The 18,944-nt window shown below is 36.1% G+C and overlaps 1 long non-coding RNA gene across 1 annotated transcript in view; it reads left to right on the forward strand.

The window, feature by feature from the left end:
- Positions 1–18,605, forward strand: part of LOC146763863 (uncharacterized) — a 154,170-nt gene extending 135,565 nt beyond the window's left edge. The window contains exons 2-4 of the long non-coding RNA XR_014951607.1: positions 3,227–3,415; positions 4,082–4,166; positions 17,563–18,605. This is a non-coding gene — a long non-coding RNA (uncharacterized LOC146763863). The remainder of the gene's footprint in view (positions 1–3,226; positions 3,416–4,081; positions 4,167–17,562) is intronic.
- Positions 18,606–18,944: the final 339 nt, after the last annotated feature.

An 18,944-nucleotide genomic window follows, 5' to 3' on the forward strand; every position in this document is an offset into this window, starting at 1 on the left:
AGCTTCTATAATTTTCAGACTTAAATCTTCATAACCAAGGCTTCTGGGTTATATACAGTAGTGCATACTCCCTTAATCAATAGAACTTAGGAAAAAAATCACCTGACTTACCATTTAATAAGATTATCTACAGAGGGCTAATATAAGGAAATGGGAAGGTTTGCTGGAAGCTTGCCAGTATTCAATAGCCTGGCCTAGCTTTGATTCTGGTGAAAAATGTATTTCAATTTCAAACTGATTTAATTTTGAATCTAGAACCAGTATCTCAATCATTAAATAATTTGAAATTGTCTATGGCTATTGCATCACTGGCATACTGCTCATCCTTCAGAAGGAGTTTTTCTACTATAATATCATACACACATGCATTTCAGTTCTGACCTTCAGGACCTAATTCTGCTATTTCTGACGGAAGTATTCCCAGACAAATTCAAAAGGAAGGACTAATAGGCATTTCAGGTAATAATGAATTGTTTCTTGTTCACTCTCCTAACTCAAAATTTTATTCTAGATTCACTAACATATTTTCATAATTAGTGTAATTTCAAAATTAAAATATATGATTTCTTGGAAATTTCTAACATATTTCCAATGTACTTTCTAGACTCCCCTACTGTAATCCTTTGTAATGACTTCAATTATTTTCATCCTTTTGGTTTTAATATACTAAAGTATTTGAAAGAAAAACAAAATTGGTGACATGATGTTGACATTCAAACCTGAAAATATCTTCTTCAATAAGAAGAGGATATTCCCCTGTTTGGGCAGTGGAATGCTATTTCAATATCTCTTGGATTTTTCACTTATAATGCTTCATTAATTATTTAATTGTACTCACTTTCTAAATTAGAAACAATCTAAAATATTTAAAACAGTAGTATATTATTAAAATAATTAGCAGGCAAAGTGGCAAGTTGCTCACTAAAGCAGACACTTAACAACTCCAGTTGTTGTCAGCCTGTGACAAAAATACTGAATAGATGACTGCCTTTTGGAACAGCTTGCAAAACCCTAGGCAGCCAGTATTCCCAGTATATATCACATTTCAAAGGCTTCAGTTATTTATTTAGTTCACATGTGGAGGATTTCTACCCATTTCCAACTTTCCTTTCTTTGAACAATTCTAAACTAGCTGATAGAATAGTGGTCTAATTCTTTTTTTATGTTTGTTTGTAAAGATCATACATTGTGTTAAAGTCATTGTAATCTGTCTGCAGCTGAAATGCCTACATAGAGAATATTGACTATTTTAACCTGTCATAAACCAGCTGGATAATAAGATATACAAGTAGTAAGTAAAGTAAGGAGTCATTAATTTGGCTCATGGACAAACCTGAGAACTGAACTTTCATTGAATTTTGGTAATCTGAGTATAAACGATCCAGGACTTTGGAGATAAAGTGTGAAATAAGTGTTTTCCCGTTGTATTTCAGATTCATCAACACTAGGTATGTATACCTAAATTGATTAAAGTGTACTTACAAGTATACACTTGAGGGGTTCTTTTTTCAAATTCATGTTTGCTTTGAAATCTGATGTGTATGGCATAGAAATTTGTTGTAGACAGAGATAGAGACAAACACACTGCAGTGTTCACAGCCTACCTTTTCCACCAAGGCTAGAGAGAATAGAAAAATCATTACTGAATTTTCAGTGATACTCCATTTCACAGCAACTTGAAAAATGTTTGTAGAACACTATGGTAACATCATTGCCTTGTGTTTATCAAAACCCATTTGAGACGTTGCTCTTTACAACTACAGAGAGGAACATTGGAAATAGTTTTGTGACTTAGATGTAGGCATCAGAATGTCGCAATACAGACTCAAAAGGACATGCTGAGAGAATCCTATCACAGAATAAGTTAAATCTCAACAACATCAACATCAATCTGGAAGCTGTACCACTGTATCTCCTCAGTTCCATGTACTCAGCTGACTACAGTTAAAGTGCTTTTTCTTCCAGCGAAACACCTGCAATAAACCTGCACCAAATATCAAGTACCCAGATATGCAATAGCCTCCTGAGACAGAAAAAACTTTGATTCAAAGCCATTCCCTGGTACAGGCTGAGATAGGTTTCAAATGTTTTCTGATTTCCAGAAAACCATCCTTGCCAATTACTTAATAGGCCAACAGAGGAATAGGTCATTCAATGGTAAAAAAGGTCATTGAATGGTAAAGCTTGTACCTACCTTTCTCATGAGCCTAACTTTTAAAAGAACCAAATCTTCTTATATTAAATTAAACACGGTGACATTTTTAGTCAGGATTTTTTACTAGATTTCTGAAAAATCCCAAGCCAATTTTTGGACTAATAACTCATTCCCCAAATAAAATACACTGAGGCACATTAGAAAACATAGTTCAGAACTGATATAATTCAGAGCTGTTACGCAGACAGAATTATATTCAATTTCTCCAATGTGAATTTAATGCTGTAACTTCATATTATGACATTACTGTAAATGCAAAGGTCTTACAAGGAGTAATTCTGTGTTTTTCCATAGATTCAAATTAGTTAACTATCTACTTTTTAGCAAAAGCATTAAATTGCCCTTTGAAATCATAACTTGCTGTTCATAAACAAAAATGAAAAGTGAATTTCTGCACAATATGTGGAGTTATCTCACATGTAATGAATGTGATAAGAACCAGCATTAGAAAGAAAAATGAAAATCCACTCCTTTAAATCCTCCAAGTCCTTACAATACTTCTTATAAATATTTCAATATCGACATATAAAATATAACAAACTCTTCTTTCTTCCTGTTTGTGCACAAAAAATAGCACGTATATGCCAGCCATCATGCCTAAAATATTTAATGTTTTTTAAAAGCAAATATGTTAAGCTGCTCCAATTTTTGTATTCACATGCAAGTGTCTCTAGCTGTCTGTAATCTGCTTGAAACATTTAATGAAAAAGTTTGCTCTAGAAAGCAGTAGAAAATAGCAGCTATGTTACTATTATCTGTTCATAATAAAAATAAAAACATTTACTTGCTTGTCTTCCATTTTATGTAAATATATATGAATTCTGCATCCCAAGACAACAATGAAGAGAGCCAAAGTAGAATTAAACTGCCGTTCTTCATGGAAATACCTTATTTTCAACATTCTTAACTAACTGCACAAAAAGACTGAATCAAGATTAAGGCTCTCTTCTTGTAAAAGCATATGTATTTATTTTATATACTCTGAATGAGTTCTTTAACTTCTTTTTGCAGATATTCAGTGGGATCTCAAAAATACTGAGGACAAGCCAGAAAACTGACAAAAGCAAACAATTGACATAGAAAATGAATGTAATTCATAAAAATCTATCAAAACACAGTGGCATGCAAGAGTGGAAGAAGCATAATACAAGAAAAAGCAAGAGAAGATTACTCACGAGGACTAGAAGGTGCAAGTGTTCGGTAAATTTTTTTCCCACATTCAGAAAAAAAAACAGATTGATGTATCATACAAAAATTATTTTGGCTTATGTTAGAGTTTTGAGTTTCTTAATGTTTATTTTAAAATTTGAAAAATCATAAGAAGTTTAAAAAGTTAGATTGTTATAACATTTAAAAAGTTAAGCACTCTAACAATATCTCTGAATTATGGAATTGAACAGGATCTCATTTATGTTGTATTCACTTTTATAGCTGCTATATTGCTGCTCAGCTGCAATATAGAAATCACAGTGTAGTGGAAAACATTTAGAATTTGTACTTAGGGAAGACTGATGGAGCAAAAGCTATACAAGACTACCGAAGATGTTAGGTATGTTGTTTGCCACCTAAGAACATGACTCTTTTAGTAGCTTGCATTAACAAGAATATTTTGTGTTCTATAAAAGCTACACATTAAAAGTCAAAAGATAGATTTCTCAAAAATATAGAAAATGTTTTCTTCCCACTTGTGCTCCACCAGCTTAATAATTTGGGGGTTTATTTATTTATTACTGATATTGATTCAGAGTAAATGTGTGGGTGTATTGATATGGAATGCAAAGAGTAGAGATAAGAACTTTTGCATAATTAATAAGAATGGTTGTAGTGTTTCAGAAAGAGGCCTGTCAGCTATACATTTTGTTTCAGTGGTCACTGGATCAGAAACAAAAAGAGCAACCACAAAAGAGCTGGAAGAAAACTAATTTAAAAAATCTACAAGCAGACATCTTAAGTAAGTATGAGAAACATGGTATATGTTTTCGTACTAACTTTCTAATTATCTGATTTTTTAAAAATTGTCTTGTTAAAAACCTATCAGTCAATACTGTTAATGTGCTGAGGAATAGACTTCTGTGTGATGTTTGAATTGGCTCCTCAGTGTAATGGGGGAGGCGGAAAAAAAGCACTCACAAAATCAATGCAATCACAAAATACAATAATACCTGTATTAAAAGGATTAAAATTTGGCTAACCAATAGACCACAAAATGTAACCCATAAATGAAGACTCATCTTCCTGTTGAGGTTGCTTCTAGTTCAGATATTCAGGAATCTGTCCTCGCCCCATTGATCTTCAATACCTTTGTAAATGAACTGGAGTAAAATATGGAACCATTCCTTGTAAAATGTGCAGATAATACAAAAACTGGTGGAGAGATAAGTTACAATGGTCATAGGTCAGTTATAAACCAGGCTGATCTGATTCATATAGTGAAGCTGGCTCATTTGATCACCATAAGACTGAACATTGCCAAATGCAAGGTCATGCAATGTACAAAGAAAAGACTGTGATTACTAGATGAGAGATTGTATGATATATTGCATTACACTGGAATGGCTTACTACAAATAATCAAATAAACATGAGCTTTTCAGGCCATACATCTACGAGAGTCTTCCTATATGTATAGACAATTACCATATAGAATACAGCCATGGTATGAGGTCTTTACCATGCATAGAGAATAATACTGGCAACTCTGCTTGAAAAGGGGACATTAAGTCATCAGAAAGGATTTTAGAAAAAGCCATAGAAAATTTCTGAAGATCAACTGTTTACCTAACACCATCATGTTCACTACTAAACCATGCCTCCCAAATCCACATGAATTTTGAAAATTTCCAAGGATGGTGATTGCGCCATTTATTTGTTGCATTCTTGTTCCAGACCTTTGGATGGTCAGCCTGACCATCGTTTCAGCAAAGAAATTCCTCCAAACAGCTAATCTAAACCTCTGTTGGTGCAACTTGAGACCTGAGCATCCTGCGCATCCTTATTTCCAGGCTGAACAGCAACAGTTCCCCCAGGCATTCCTCATCAGATTTGTTCTCTAGACCCTTCACTAGCTTCATTTCCTTTCTCTGGACATGCTCCAGCACCTCAATGTTTTGGTTTTTTTTGCCAGAGGGGCTTAGAACTGAAAACAGGGTTTGGGGTATGGTTTCACCAGTACAGAAGGACAATCCCTCCCACAGCCCTGCTAGCCACACTATTGCTGATACCGGCCAGGGTACCATTGGTCTTCTTGGCCACCTGGGCATGTGGTGGCTCATGTTCAGTTCCTGTTAACCAGTACCCCAAGGCCCTTTCCTACTGTACATCTTTCCAGCCTGAGTGCCCCAAGTCTGTAGCAGTGAATGGGGTTGTTGTGACCCAAAGGCAGGACACAGCACTTTGCCTGAAGAACCTCATACTGTTGGCTTCAGCTTTTTAATCCAGCCTGCCGAGATGTCCCTGCAGAGCCTTCCTGCCCGCCACCTGACTTGGTGTTGTCTACGGATTGACTGAGGGAAACCTAGTTAACCTATCATCCAAGTGGTTGGTAAAGATCTAAATAGGACTGGGCCCAACACTGAGCCCTGGGGAACTCCACTGTTGATTGGCCACTAGTTGGATGTAGCTCCATTCACCAACACTCAAGCCCTGTGCTACAGACAGTTTTCTCTCCAGCTAGGAGCACCTGTCCAAGCCATGGGAAGACAGTGTCTCCTAGAAAATATTTGGGGGACATAGTCAAAGGCTTTAGTTCAGTCCAGGCAGACATCCACAGCCTTCTCTTCATCCAGTAGGCAGGTCACCTTGTTACAGAAGGAGATCAGGTTGATCAAGCAGGACCTGGTTTTCCCAAACCACTGCTGACTGGGCCTTATGCTTAGCCTGTCCTCCATATGCTATACAAGGGCCTGATTGTTATCTGTTCCATGACCTTTCCTGATACTGAGATCAGATGTGGAGGCTTGAAGTTCCCTGGATCCTTTTTACAATCTCTCTTGTAGATAGTGGTCACATTTTCCAAATTGCAGTTAGCTGGAATCTCCCAGTTATCCAGGGATGCTGATAAATGAGAAAAAGTGTTATTAAACATTTTTACCAGCTCCCTCAATACCATTGGATGGATCTTGTTCAGCCTTTTAGACCTGTGCATTTCTAAGGGGTGTAGTAGGTCATTGCAATTTCCTCTTAGATTGTGGGGATTTCTTTATGCTCCCTATCCCTGTTCAGGGGGCTTAGTACCCTGAGAATAATTCATCCCTGTTCCCTGCTCAGGGGACTTAGTTCCCTGGGGATAATGCACCTCTTCCTTAAAGAATGAAGGAAAGAAGGCATTAAGCACACCAGCCTGTTCCTCATCCTTTGTCACTGTGATTTTCTCTGCATCCAAGGATGGAGATTCTGCTTAATCCTCCTTTTCCTTGTGGTACTCCCAAGTTGCCTGCCCCTTCTTCCAAAGGTAATCTTCTCTCTGTGTTTTTCTGTTTTTCAAAACTATCTGTTCAATCAGTCTAGTCATCTTCCCTGCCATCTTGTCCTTCAGCACATGGGAACAATGCTGAGCTCCAGAATATTTTTGAATATTTATTTTTTTTCTAGTGGAATCTGCTGTCAACCATATTAAAGATTTGAGGTATGATAGAAGAAGCTTGAAGTAAAATCCAACCTTTATTCTTTTCTCTTTTGGAAGAATTTTTTCTGCTGTTTAAAGAAGAATCACTTGGGATTTGACATTAATCTCTGTTATATAAACCCTGTTCTACAGGCTATTTATGTGTTTTCATAAATTGCTCAATTATGTCCATTAGGTTCTGAATACAAAACTAAAATATGTAAGTGCCTTAAGTGCAACCAGAGGAAATTTCCAAGTCCTCATGAGTTACCTATAAAGCTTCACCCAAGCCCCTAGAGGCCTTAGAGCCTATGAGGATATAGACTTCTTGGAGTCTGGTTGGCTTTTATCTCTTTTTTGCAAACATTTTTTCTTACCCTGCTGTATGACTCTTTAATGCCAGATGAGTAAGCAATCCCTATAGCCAGGACTAGAAACCTAGAGTACTCACATCTTATAGAAAAATATTCTCAGAGAAACAGATCTCCCTACATTCTCAGCTTTTATGATTCCCTGAAAACTGGGCCACTTGCCACTGTTTTTTTGACTTCCTCAGAAGAGATGGAAGATGCCTTCCATTCATGTAGGCCACAGAATAATGCTAGGCACCTCTCTAGGAGGCAAGAAAAGTGTTTTGAAAGGCTTCACAGCATTTACAGAATTCAGAGAATGCACAGAATGACTAGGTTGGAAGAGATCTTTAAAGATCATCGAGTGCCATACTGTCTTTTTTTAAACATATCCAGGGATGGTGACTCCACCACCTCCCTGGGCAGACCATTCCAGAATTTTATGACTCTTTCAGTAAAAAACCTTTTCCTAATATCTAACCTCTATTTCACTTGACACAGCTTGAGACTTCAGGATGAAGGAAGGCTAGAAGCCACATTTTTTATTTCCTATTACCTGAACCACTACTACTGCTCCTGCCATCTTTTCAATGCAAAAGTGGAACACTTCCATTTCCAGCCATTCCTGTTTCCATCCTGTTTCTGGAATGAATGGCATGAGAAGCGTTGACCAGTGAATATAGGTGTTTTGTAGCCTCTCTGGAATAGAGAAATAAGATAAACCTTGAGTAACTTCCTAGTGATCTGTGCTTCATGTATTTCCATGTGTTAACAACCATGTTAACAGACTATAATTTAGGGATCTGTCTTTTGCCATATGTTGTATGGGGTGTGTATATGGCTTCTTATGAGCAATTAAAGGGCAAAAATGGAGGGACAGTGACAAGTCTTCTTTTGTGAATCTTCATGTTTCAAGGCAGTGTACACAGCCCAGACAAGATGATCATATTTCTCCTCATTTTGACAGAGCCAAAAGAAACTAAAAAGGACCTACATTTGAAAGTTATTTACCATAAAATAAACATATAAATTAATATCCTGATTAAAATATAATTAAGACATCATTCTTGCTGTTTAGAAATCATCTTAAAACTAATAACTTCATTATTAAATATGTAAAGGTGAAGAAAAAGTATTTGTGTAAATAAAATAGCACAGTACAAATTACTATAAGTTAAAGTCTGGAAATTAAAAATTAAAATTATAGACAGCAAACTCTATATATAAACAGAGCCAGTAAATTTGATTTACCACTGTTATTGTCAGGATAATGTAGGAAAAAGAAAGATGATTTAATATAATTTGGTTAGCTAATCTTAACAGGCTTGGCTACAAGTGTTAAATTATTCTTATATTTGCATTTTACTGTGCTTACTTAGACCAACTTGCACAATAAAAGGTCAGATTTGCACACAGGTACAGCTGGTGAGATGCTGTTCCCAGAATATCATATAGTTCCAATTCAAATAAATTATCTTTCTGTCACCTTCTCTGAAACAGTATTTCCGCTTGACTTATATTTTTGCAGGAATTATAGGAATCATAGGAATTATTGAAAGCCACCACATTACCAAGGGCCTAGAGTCAAAATGACATGCAAACCTATGCACATCACAGAATTCTGCTATGCAAGATGTGCTAATTAGCTGAGTCAGATGCAACTAAAACCCAAAGCCCAACAATAACAAAGTAGACTTCTTTTGGATTAAATACTAAATCTGTATCATTTCCAGGTCAAATTAAACACAGTACAGTATCTCAAAAATATGAGTTAGGAAAGAGCACAATTATATGACTCATGGAAGCAAGTACCTGCTGTTTCTATGGAACTATGTGCAGTGTGTGTTATATTACATGGGAATGTTTCACTTTATCAACAGCAGTATTCAACTAGTACTTATTTGAGAACCTATTTAGTAATATTCACCAAAATTGGTTATTAACTTTAGTTGCCGCAAGATTATAATTCTTTTTCATAGGAATAGAATGAATCCATAAAGTATTCTGAAGTAGCTATTACAACACCAAGCCACTAGAACAAGCTGTTTGACTTCCCACAATCATTAGGCTCATTACAGTATATAACTGAAAGAACATTTCTGAATATTTGGGCTCAAGAAACAGAGCTGCCTAATCCAGATGATGGGAGGTAATTATTCATGCTACTCACAGCTTGTAGAAATTCATAGATTCTTGTCATTTTGAATAGAGTCTGAAAAAAAGAACCTAAAATTGAAAATGGGTATATGTATATTTACATCAAGAGATTTATGTCTACTTGCACCAATAGTACTTCCTTTGATTGGTTCAGCCCAAAAAACAAAACAAAGAAAATGTTGCCATCATGTAGGAGACAGTAGTTTTGCTTTCCTACTGAGGTTTTTTCTTGTTGTTGATTTTTTTTTAAATTTCAGTAGAAAACTTCTATTAAATTTTAGCCATAAAGAAGCAAGCAAAATGGTTTCATTTTAAAAATATATTTTTCTACCTTGTTCTGCTTCTAGAGTCAAATAGAAGAGAAGGTGATTTTAGCTGGACATAGAATAGATTTTCAATCCTTCTTAAAGCACAGTCAGGAGATTATTGCTTGCTCTTTTTAGCAGTTTCTCTTAAGAATTACTACTAATATTATCTGGCAGACATTGCAGTAATAATTTCCATTAGCCAATAAAAGGCAGTAAATATTTAACTTGCAAAATTCTTGGAGCTCTGCAGCATGTAAATGAAATTTTGGGGTTTTTTTCTGTGAAGAAGTGAAAAAATGTCTGATAGTGTCCATTAAAATATATCTATACATATATTATTATATTAATTACATTTCCAGAGGACATGAGCCTAATGTGTTTTGTTTGACCCAGAACTGAAGAAACTATAATCTTCTTTTTTATTATGAAAACTCTAACAAGAATGATAGCAAGGCTAATGTTACAGGAAGATGAAAAAGGTAAATCAATTGCTTTATATTAAATGAAGGAAAATGCGTAAGTGAGAACCAGGTCTTACAGGTCTCAAAAGTGAAACTACAGTAAAAATAACTGAAAGTACAGGTAAAGAGGGGAAGACTGTTCACTATGATTGAGAAAATGAACTGCAAAGCAACTTGTCAAATATCCAGAGGAATGACAACATTGCATTCATCAAGGACACAGATTGGTTGTTTCTGAGATCAAGAAAATTTTGAATGATGAAAATAAAAATGTGAAATAAAAATATGATGACTTTTTGATGTTCCCCAGAAGAACGTAACAAAACTGAAACATGGTTTGATTATTGTAATTTGAGAATCATTGTAATTTCAAAAATCCCCAACAGGCTGAAAGGTGGTTGGGGATGATCAGAAATGAGGGAAAGCATGGTCAGGGAAAGGAGATGATTGAAACATGTGCAGTCTTAAGGCAATAGCTCATCATGAAAAGTTACCAGTACACATACTGGAGGAGGAGTGGATATCTGAGCTACTGGCATTGAGAATTTAGGTGAATTTATGCTTGTGTGTACCCTAAGGGCAGAAGTAAGAAAAGACAGAAACAAAGCATTGTATGCCATTCACAGCCCACTGTAGAAAGGATGAAAAGCATTCCTTGGAGGAAGTGCTGAAGAAACAATTCAAAAAATACAGAAGCTAGAGTCAGATACAAAGAATTTCTTAGAGCAGATATGAATTGTTATTGTAAATTTGGTTTTAATAAGAAAAAGTAATTATAAAAATACACTGAAAAAAAAAAAAACAACCAGATTTTAAATAGGTTTGAAATACACTGCTGTAGAACAGTGACATTGTGTTTAAATTCAGAGTATTGTAGTCAGAGGCTTACCACCTAAAAGTCTTATATATCACTGTATAAATTACAGTAGTTGTTTTATGCATCATTATCTTAATAGCTATGCCCAGATCATTACAATTTATTGTAGGATAATTTATGCATGTTTCAGTACTGTTTTATGCCTTTACTCATTACTAAATTAAGAATTAACTCAGCCTGAAATTAGGTTTTGCAGACTCCATCAGAAATATAGGAATAGAATGAAAGAATCAACATATAGGTTTCTTTTATTACAAACGTCACTATGACAATGAGCACTGTGACTTGTCAGGAGTCACTCTGACCTAGATGTAAGGTACTTGGCAAATTGACCTTCAGCCTTTAGTTTACCTTTTGCAGATGTGATAGTGTAGGATACTCCCAGTACACTAAATGACTCTTCTGTAATGGGGAAAGAGCAGAACGTGGATCCATCATCTTTTGAGAACTATATTGACTTTTCAGACCAGATAGCTGGTGAGTGAATGGTGTGAATGGGAGGTCATTGAAAGTCCTTAACTAAAAGAAACCAGTCCAGAGTGATTGTCAATTGACTGCTCATTGACTGAGGATAAGATACAGTTCTGCAACATTTCAAAAAATCATCAGCCTTATTCTGCTCTTTGCTATATTTGTATAACTCTGGGAATATGCAGATAGCCTCATAATTATTGAATTACTGTAGTATTTATTGTCATAATTTATCATACCCATTTACTTCCCTTCATCATTTTCAGAATATTTTTCCACCCATAAAAAGTGAGTAGCAACCTGAAGGTCCACATTTGCTATACAGTTGCCAAAAGTCAATAACTGCTTTGTGGATCTTCTTTGTTTTTAATGCAAGACCTAAAGGGAAGGAATTTTTCTATTAATTTCAAAAAGCTGTCCTCTCTTCAATACATCTCTGGAATGCCAACAAACATTAGTTTGATCATCCTTTTAAATGTAAATACAAATTGAATTAAGTCCTAAAAACAAAGAAGAAATGTCCAAACGACACAAAGAAGACATGTCCAAGCCACACAAAGCATGTAGTGAGTTTCTGGGTACAGAATATTCTGTATTTTGCACATTCCTCTTAAAAAGAATTATGGAAGGCACAATAAATATTTAAAATAATTTGGCTACTCTAGATGTTGTATAAACTCTAAGAGTATAGAAATATTGCTAACAGTGAATAACAATAATTTGGTGGGTCACTTCATTAAAGGGGACAAAGTACTGCACAGTATTTACAGTGCAAATAGTATTTCCTTCCTTACTACCAGAAAGAAGTTAATGCAGCACGGCTTGCCCTGGTATGCCTGAATAATTGTTGCAATGCAAAGTATCGGAAAGCTAGATCTAATAGATATTACAATTGAACTCAGTCAGAGAGTAGCTAGATGCATTATTGATTATGCATGTGCTTCAGAGTCTTGCAGTTTGCACATCAGCACTTGCACTAAGTAATAAACCTAGAAAAGTCTTAACATATCTTTTTAAACCAGCTAAGCAGAAATCATTTATTCCAGCAATTAAAAATATATATGGTCATGAGGTTACCACAATGAAGGATATTTATTTAGTTCAGTACTTTAAGACTTCTATTAAATATTGCATTCTCAAGATGACCTCTAGCTTCTACTCATTAGATAATATCAGGCATTTTTTTATTAGGAATTGATGTCTTTCTTTTGCACATCAGTGCACAGTGGATAATTTAAAAATAAAAAAACCCACATTGGTTGAAGGAAAAGAGTATGCTATTAGCAGCCTTTGAGCTGGGAAAGCTGCCAGTCTGGCTAGTGTTAATTTAGGTAGTATATAAAAGAAAGAGCCTATACATTCACATAAGCACAATTTATTTCGCTTCTATCAGTATTTTCCTTTTTGAGATTTAGAAATTTTGATTAATGAAATGCTTTCTTTTCATATTTAGTTTATTAGGGAATAAATTCCTCACCCAGAATTCCTTCATACCACTATTTCAATAATTTCAACTTTTTAAGGAGGCATTCTTTGTTATTTGTTTGTTGGCTTGTTCGTTTTAAATGCACTTCCTGGAAATTACCCTGAGGCAGTTCTTCAGTTGTTGTTCTTTTCTCGTCCCCATCACAGACCATTATCTTTTGATGGAGCACATTTAGCCCTGATGTGATAGCCATTGCCTAAGCCTACAAAGTGTACTGTATCCCTTGAGAATAATAGAAGCAGAATCTGAGGAATCCAGGGTCTGAGGATTTTCAGTGAGCTGAAGGGACATAAATTCCAGGATTTGGATGGGAAGCAGAGAGTAGAACTAAAAACTAGAAAAAACAAAGTAGCAAAGATGTGAGGTGTTCTCCTTTTTTACCTGATGCGGAAACCTTCAGGCAGCTGATTACCACTCAATGCTCCATCACAGAGGCATTCAGAGCTAGATGATGACAATGTCTGCTGTGCTACAAGTCAGTGTAAGAATCAGGATAAAGATATGCTGAGGAAGAAAGTCAGAAGACAATTCAACCCATCATGTGGTTGCTCGAGGGCTAGAATTGTATTAGTTATGAGGCAGATAAAGTCTGAAGTTCACCATAGTCACAAAAAGGAATTGAATTTGCACCCTCAAAATTAAGATTTGTTAAATGGGTCAATGTTTGTACTCCTATTTATTTATGTAAAATACTTTCAAATATCTCCCAGACATGTTCTTTATTCCCTTATTCCAATGATTATACAGGCCAGGCCGTCCCCAAAATTCAAAGTGCCTTTTTCCCTACTTATCCAAAAAAAAAAAAAAAGCTAGATGGCTAGTTGGATTCCAGGGAAATGTGCTGGTTCTGTCACTTGAAAGAGGTGTGTAAGAAAAGAAATTGCAGATGTATCTTCCATCCTGCCACAACTGAGGAAGAAGAGCAGTGGACAGGGAGCAATTGAATATGGATTTTTATTTGAAATTGTACCAATTAAGAGTTAAGCATTCACATCAGAACACACTTCTATAAAATAAAGGTGTTAGCTGTGCTTTTCTATTTGGGTTGAGATCTTGCTCCCTTTTGTCAGAACTACAGAAGATCTCTAATGCTGGCAGGTTCTTGGGGACAGGAAGGAGAATACATTTGAATGGACACAACATATTAGCAAAATAATTAAAGCAGGACAGCAACAAGTCTCCTACAATGGCTGTGTTTGTTCAGACAGTTTCTTTGTTGGAACTTTCACAACAAATGGTACAGCTCAAGACATTTAAAACCTTTCATTATAGCTATAGCCTTGGAAAGAGATTTTTCAAAATTATTAGGAATTTTATAAAATTAGTGTGCTACTGGTGCATATAACAAGAAGAAACATTGCAGTTAACCATTGTTGTCTGAGGTCAGACACCAGTCCAATTAGTTGAAGACTAGGAACAGCAACATTATGTCTGTTACCAGAGACTACTTAATCTTTACAATGCTTGTTATAAACATTAATTAATTCTGACTATATGTGTTTGTGATATTTAGATATTGTGTTCCCATGTGAAAGGGTTAGCTGAGACAAAAAGAAGGGCTTTACTTTCAAAAGTACAGGCAGACTAAGACCTAAAACACAGGTTGTCTCTTACTGTGACCTTGACAAGAGCCTAAATACTTTTAATGCCTTTGACAGTCTAAGAAAACTTTGGAAAATCCCATTTGGTACCATAGGTACTTAGATATTTTTGGAAATCTGGCTTCTTGTGTCTTGCCAAGTCATGTGCCTCATCAGAGATAGCAGGACTAGGGTAAGTGTGTCTCAGTGCACCTGCACTGATAATGTTCCCTAGCATACCTAGGGATAAGCTGTGCTGCTTCCAAGCCTGATACTGCCTTGAATTGTGACACAGAAAGTATAACCTCAATTAGGCTCAGGACAGCTACCCTTAGCATCCACATGATAACTTACACTACATTTTAATTCCGAGATATTCTTGAGGCATTTGATGTTAAAAATGTCTCAAAACTTACCTTTCTAGAATGTTCACTGGGTTGAAATTGCCATTCATACAATAGTGCTGACTTGGGACTTCATTTGTTACAGACCATGAAGAAAACAGCTGCCCACAAGCCCTGTTTTGGTTGCTGTATACCTTATCAGCCATGCCCTGCAGCCCTTGCAAAGGACTGCCATTGTCATGTACTCAAATCCATTGAATCCTCTTTCTGAGATCTTGTTATGCTAAAATATGTTTTGTGTAATTGTATTTGTTTGATCTCTTCTGCTCTCTAATCCCATCAGAGAGAATCGTGGCTGTTTGAGAAAAACAGGAATGCAGATAGACTGTAAATACTGGACTGTGATGGGCCATCAGGAGCACCTTAGTGCTTCATTGCAGTCCTTAATACCCAGACTGCAGTAGTTCTATCCCAGACACTTGCATCTTTGTGGGCAGGGTAGCACTGCTATTTCATAGGGTGCAAATACCCTCTATATAATGAATGCTGAGCCAGAAATGGAATTCCTTTTTTTATTTTTTTTTTTTCACGCAGATATTTCTGTTTCAGAAAATAACATAAAAACAATAAACAACACCAAAGCTCTGCCCAATGTTCAACTGTGAATCAAAGAGGGCAGACAGCTGCTTGAAAAACATTTCAACAGAACCTTTTGATAATGTTTAATTCACTCTGTGCAATCCAGCTGGAATCTGTTTGGTGTGCCCCCAAATCATCTTGATAATGAGCTCATAACAGTTTGTTGATAGCAGACTGGCTGATTCATAAGCTGCTTGTCACTATTTCATAAGTGATATATGAGTCACAGATTTAAATAAATTCATAATAAGAAATATTGGAGAATCAATAAATCTGACTATTTCTTATGAATCTGTCCGAATATCTCCTGCACTGTCATTCTGCTATTTCACATTTTGCTAAGCCCATCTTCTTAGAATTTACTGTATATGCAAAACCAGCAGCGCAAGATGGTAATCAGAGCATAAAACAGACACATGCACTCTCCTACGTATTAATAAGTTAGTGGGGGTGGGTGGAAAAGAAATGGAAAATAAAACAGGCCTCAGATAATTCCAGAATGACAGAAGTGATGTAATGCTCAAATTATAGTTCTTTGAAGTAGGCTCTGGGTACACTAAATACATAGCACATGGTGAAAATTGTGTGGCAACTGCTGTTGTAGAATTTGTCTTGATTAAGACTCCATATGAAAAGATAAATCTTTCTAAGTAGAAATAGATGTTCAGTGAATTGAAGCCAAAAATCAGCATGCCATTTGAGTTTAGGAAGTGAAGTAAACACATTTTTGCATAATGTATTAGAAACCACTGTATTGCATTAGGAAAATTCACAATGTATATATACTCTCTGAAAATAAGATAGAGCAGTTGCTCAACTTGCTGTTTAAATTTTTAAAAATCAAAATCATATTTATTCAGACTGTGGTTTTAACATCCCTAAAATGAATTAAGGCCTTTTTGTTGCTATGTATGGCCTGGGTAGTGTTTCTGACAAAATGTGTCCTCTGTATCTAGAAACACACTACTGTGGGGTTGGTCATGGTAGAGAATGAAGTTTCCAAACTGGCTTTAGTATAAGCTGACTTGTTCTTTCTGACCAAAGTGTGAAACCCTGCTATTACTGACTGTAGTTCATAGATGGGTTAATCTTGTGTGAGTAAAGATTGAACCAAAAAGCATTTTCTTACAAAGTAGATAAGTGCAAGTCCTTAATATTAAAATATACGCAACAGACAGAACACCCAGAATGATTCATCTACATACATTGAAAAGCAAGAACAAAGCTGGCACAGCTTCATACCCAAGGCAAGCTGCTAAGCAAAAAGATTTGGAAAAGATTTTAGACCAACTGTTTAATACTCACAGCATAGACTAATTGATACAGCTATTTTTCCTATTGCCTGTTACAGGTATATCTAGTAACTGCATCAACACTTTGTAGTTGATAATTATATATGTAATAGAAGAGCTGAGGCTGGTCATACATTTTTCAGTCAATTGTGTGGGAAATTGAGTTAGATTTACCTTGTCAGTGCCTCCAGGTCTTTACTTCCAAAGATTTAATTTTTTTTTTTTTTTTTTTTTTTTTTTAATGTAATTCATGGGCTCTGGGAGTTTTTTCACTTTTTATGGAGTGATTATTCTCCCACCATCAGCTGATCTAATTTTAATTAAAATAGTTTGTTCTTAATTGTACTGGGAGCACTTAATTGTTGAGATGCATAATTCAAAACTGAAGCAGAGCATTCATTAGAATACACTAGTAAAGATTTGAATTTTGTTTAAGTCAGAATATGCGGGCTGTAACTTGTGATTTAAAGCAGTGCAGCTCCATTTAATTTAGTTGTGTCACCAAATTTGAAGTACCTAGTAGTATAGTCTTAGTTTTCACAGACTCACAGAATATCTAAGTTTGGAAGAGACCAGTGGAGCATGCTTGCTATTTAATATTATTCTCTATATTAGAGTGTGGAGAACTGTTAGGCAGGTGAATGGTTCCAAGGACCTACTCACACTATTACACGTGTATTACCAGCCATCTTTAAAAAAATCCACACAATTAGACATCTCAACCAAGCATTCCCCTAGAATTACAATTGTAATATGTCATTAATGTGTTTATTATCCCAGAGAGAAGAGGCAACCACACCATCACTCCTTAGAATGCAGTGGATCATCTATTACTGAAGCAATAGGGTGGATTATGGTGGTGCCTCCTCTTCACCTTCTCACTGGGCCTGCCCTACGACCTCAATAGCTCCTGAAAAGCTTTGACTGAGCAAGTTGAACACCCCTTTCCCTACCAGGAGCTTTTGCATTACAAAGCTGGGAACAATTCTGACTGCAGCAGCTACCTGAGCAAGATGGGGAGCAAAGGATAAGCACTTGACTTTCTTATCCTTGGTCACCATTGTTACTGGATTTTTTATAAAAAACTCCAACCCTCCAGTAGTTACTAACTTGAGATACAGCAAGGATAGAAACATATGGGTGATTAAAGCAAATCACCTTGCTACCCTGTGAAGCACAGTGTTAGGTAAGGCCCTTTGAGTCTCAGAGCAGTTAAGTGAGCCCCTCAGAGTTTTCCTAGGCTTCCACTGACTGCACAGTGACTCCAAGTGGGATGATTCTTGGATCTCACCAGTATTATTCTTGTTTGTGGTACTTGAAAGACCACTGCTGACAGCGAGAAGTGGGCTGGCTTTTTCAGGCACATCCCATGCCTGGGGAGAAACATCAAGAGATTTGACATGAGTATTTCACTGAACCTCAGGGAAATTTTTGGTGGGTACCTTTGCGCACTTACTCATGTAGATAAATAAATTTCTGTGACTCTGTGTGTGTGAATTGATTATGGTATGAATGTTGTCACTGTGGATCTATAATCAAGTTGTTGTCATAATCATAGTAAGTCCTGTTGAATCACTTTGTTAAATTAGTCAGTGTTTAAGTGCCGCTAAACCCTTTTGTAACCTTATATTTTTGCATTCATATCCTTTGCACCTTCAATCTTTTGCAACTCCTGTCTCTATGTAAATAATTTTTAGTTGATTCCAATCAGATTTTCCTATGTATGCTTCATCTAGGTCATAAGCAATACAGTGAATTTTTCCATCAAGCTCTGTTAATATTTCACTTTCATAAACTTATATTAAAATCTGTTTTTTGCCATTGCCCTAGATGGTGATTCTCTTTTATCCATGTTTCTCAAATAAAAATAAGCCCATCGGTGCAAAGATCAGAACTTATGGTCAAGCTGTTTAGAGGGTGCAGCCAGTCCATCAGTGTGGGTTTAGATGCTCTGGGTGTGCCACCATTTGTGATCCTCCTCTGCCCCATTCATGGCACTCAGGATGCAGAGGCAATATCCTGCTACACACCCTATTTCTTCTCTAGCTGTCCCAAGGAGGTCCGAATGCCTGGGGCCATTCAGGAGATGACAACATCCTTGGCATATAATGTAATTTTCAGCCAAGATGGAGGAGAAGGATCCCAGGTTTTATGCTCAAGGG

The sequence above is a fragment of the Lonchura striata genome, chromosome Z (genome assembly GCF_050655825.1).
Source record: "Lonchura striata isolate lonStrDom1 chromosome Z, ASM5065582v1, whole genome shotgun sequence".
NCBI lineage: Eukaryota > Metazoa > Chordata > Aves > Passeriformes > Estrildidae > Lonchura > Lonchura striata.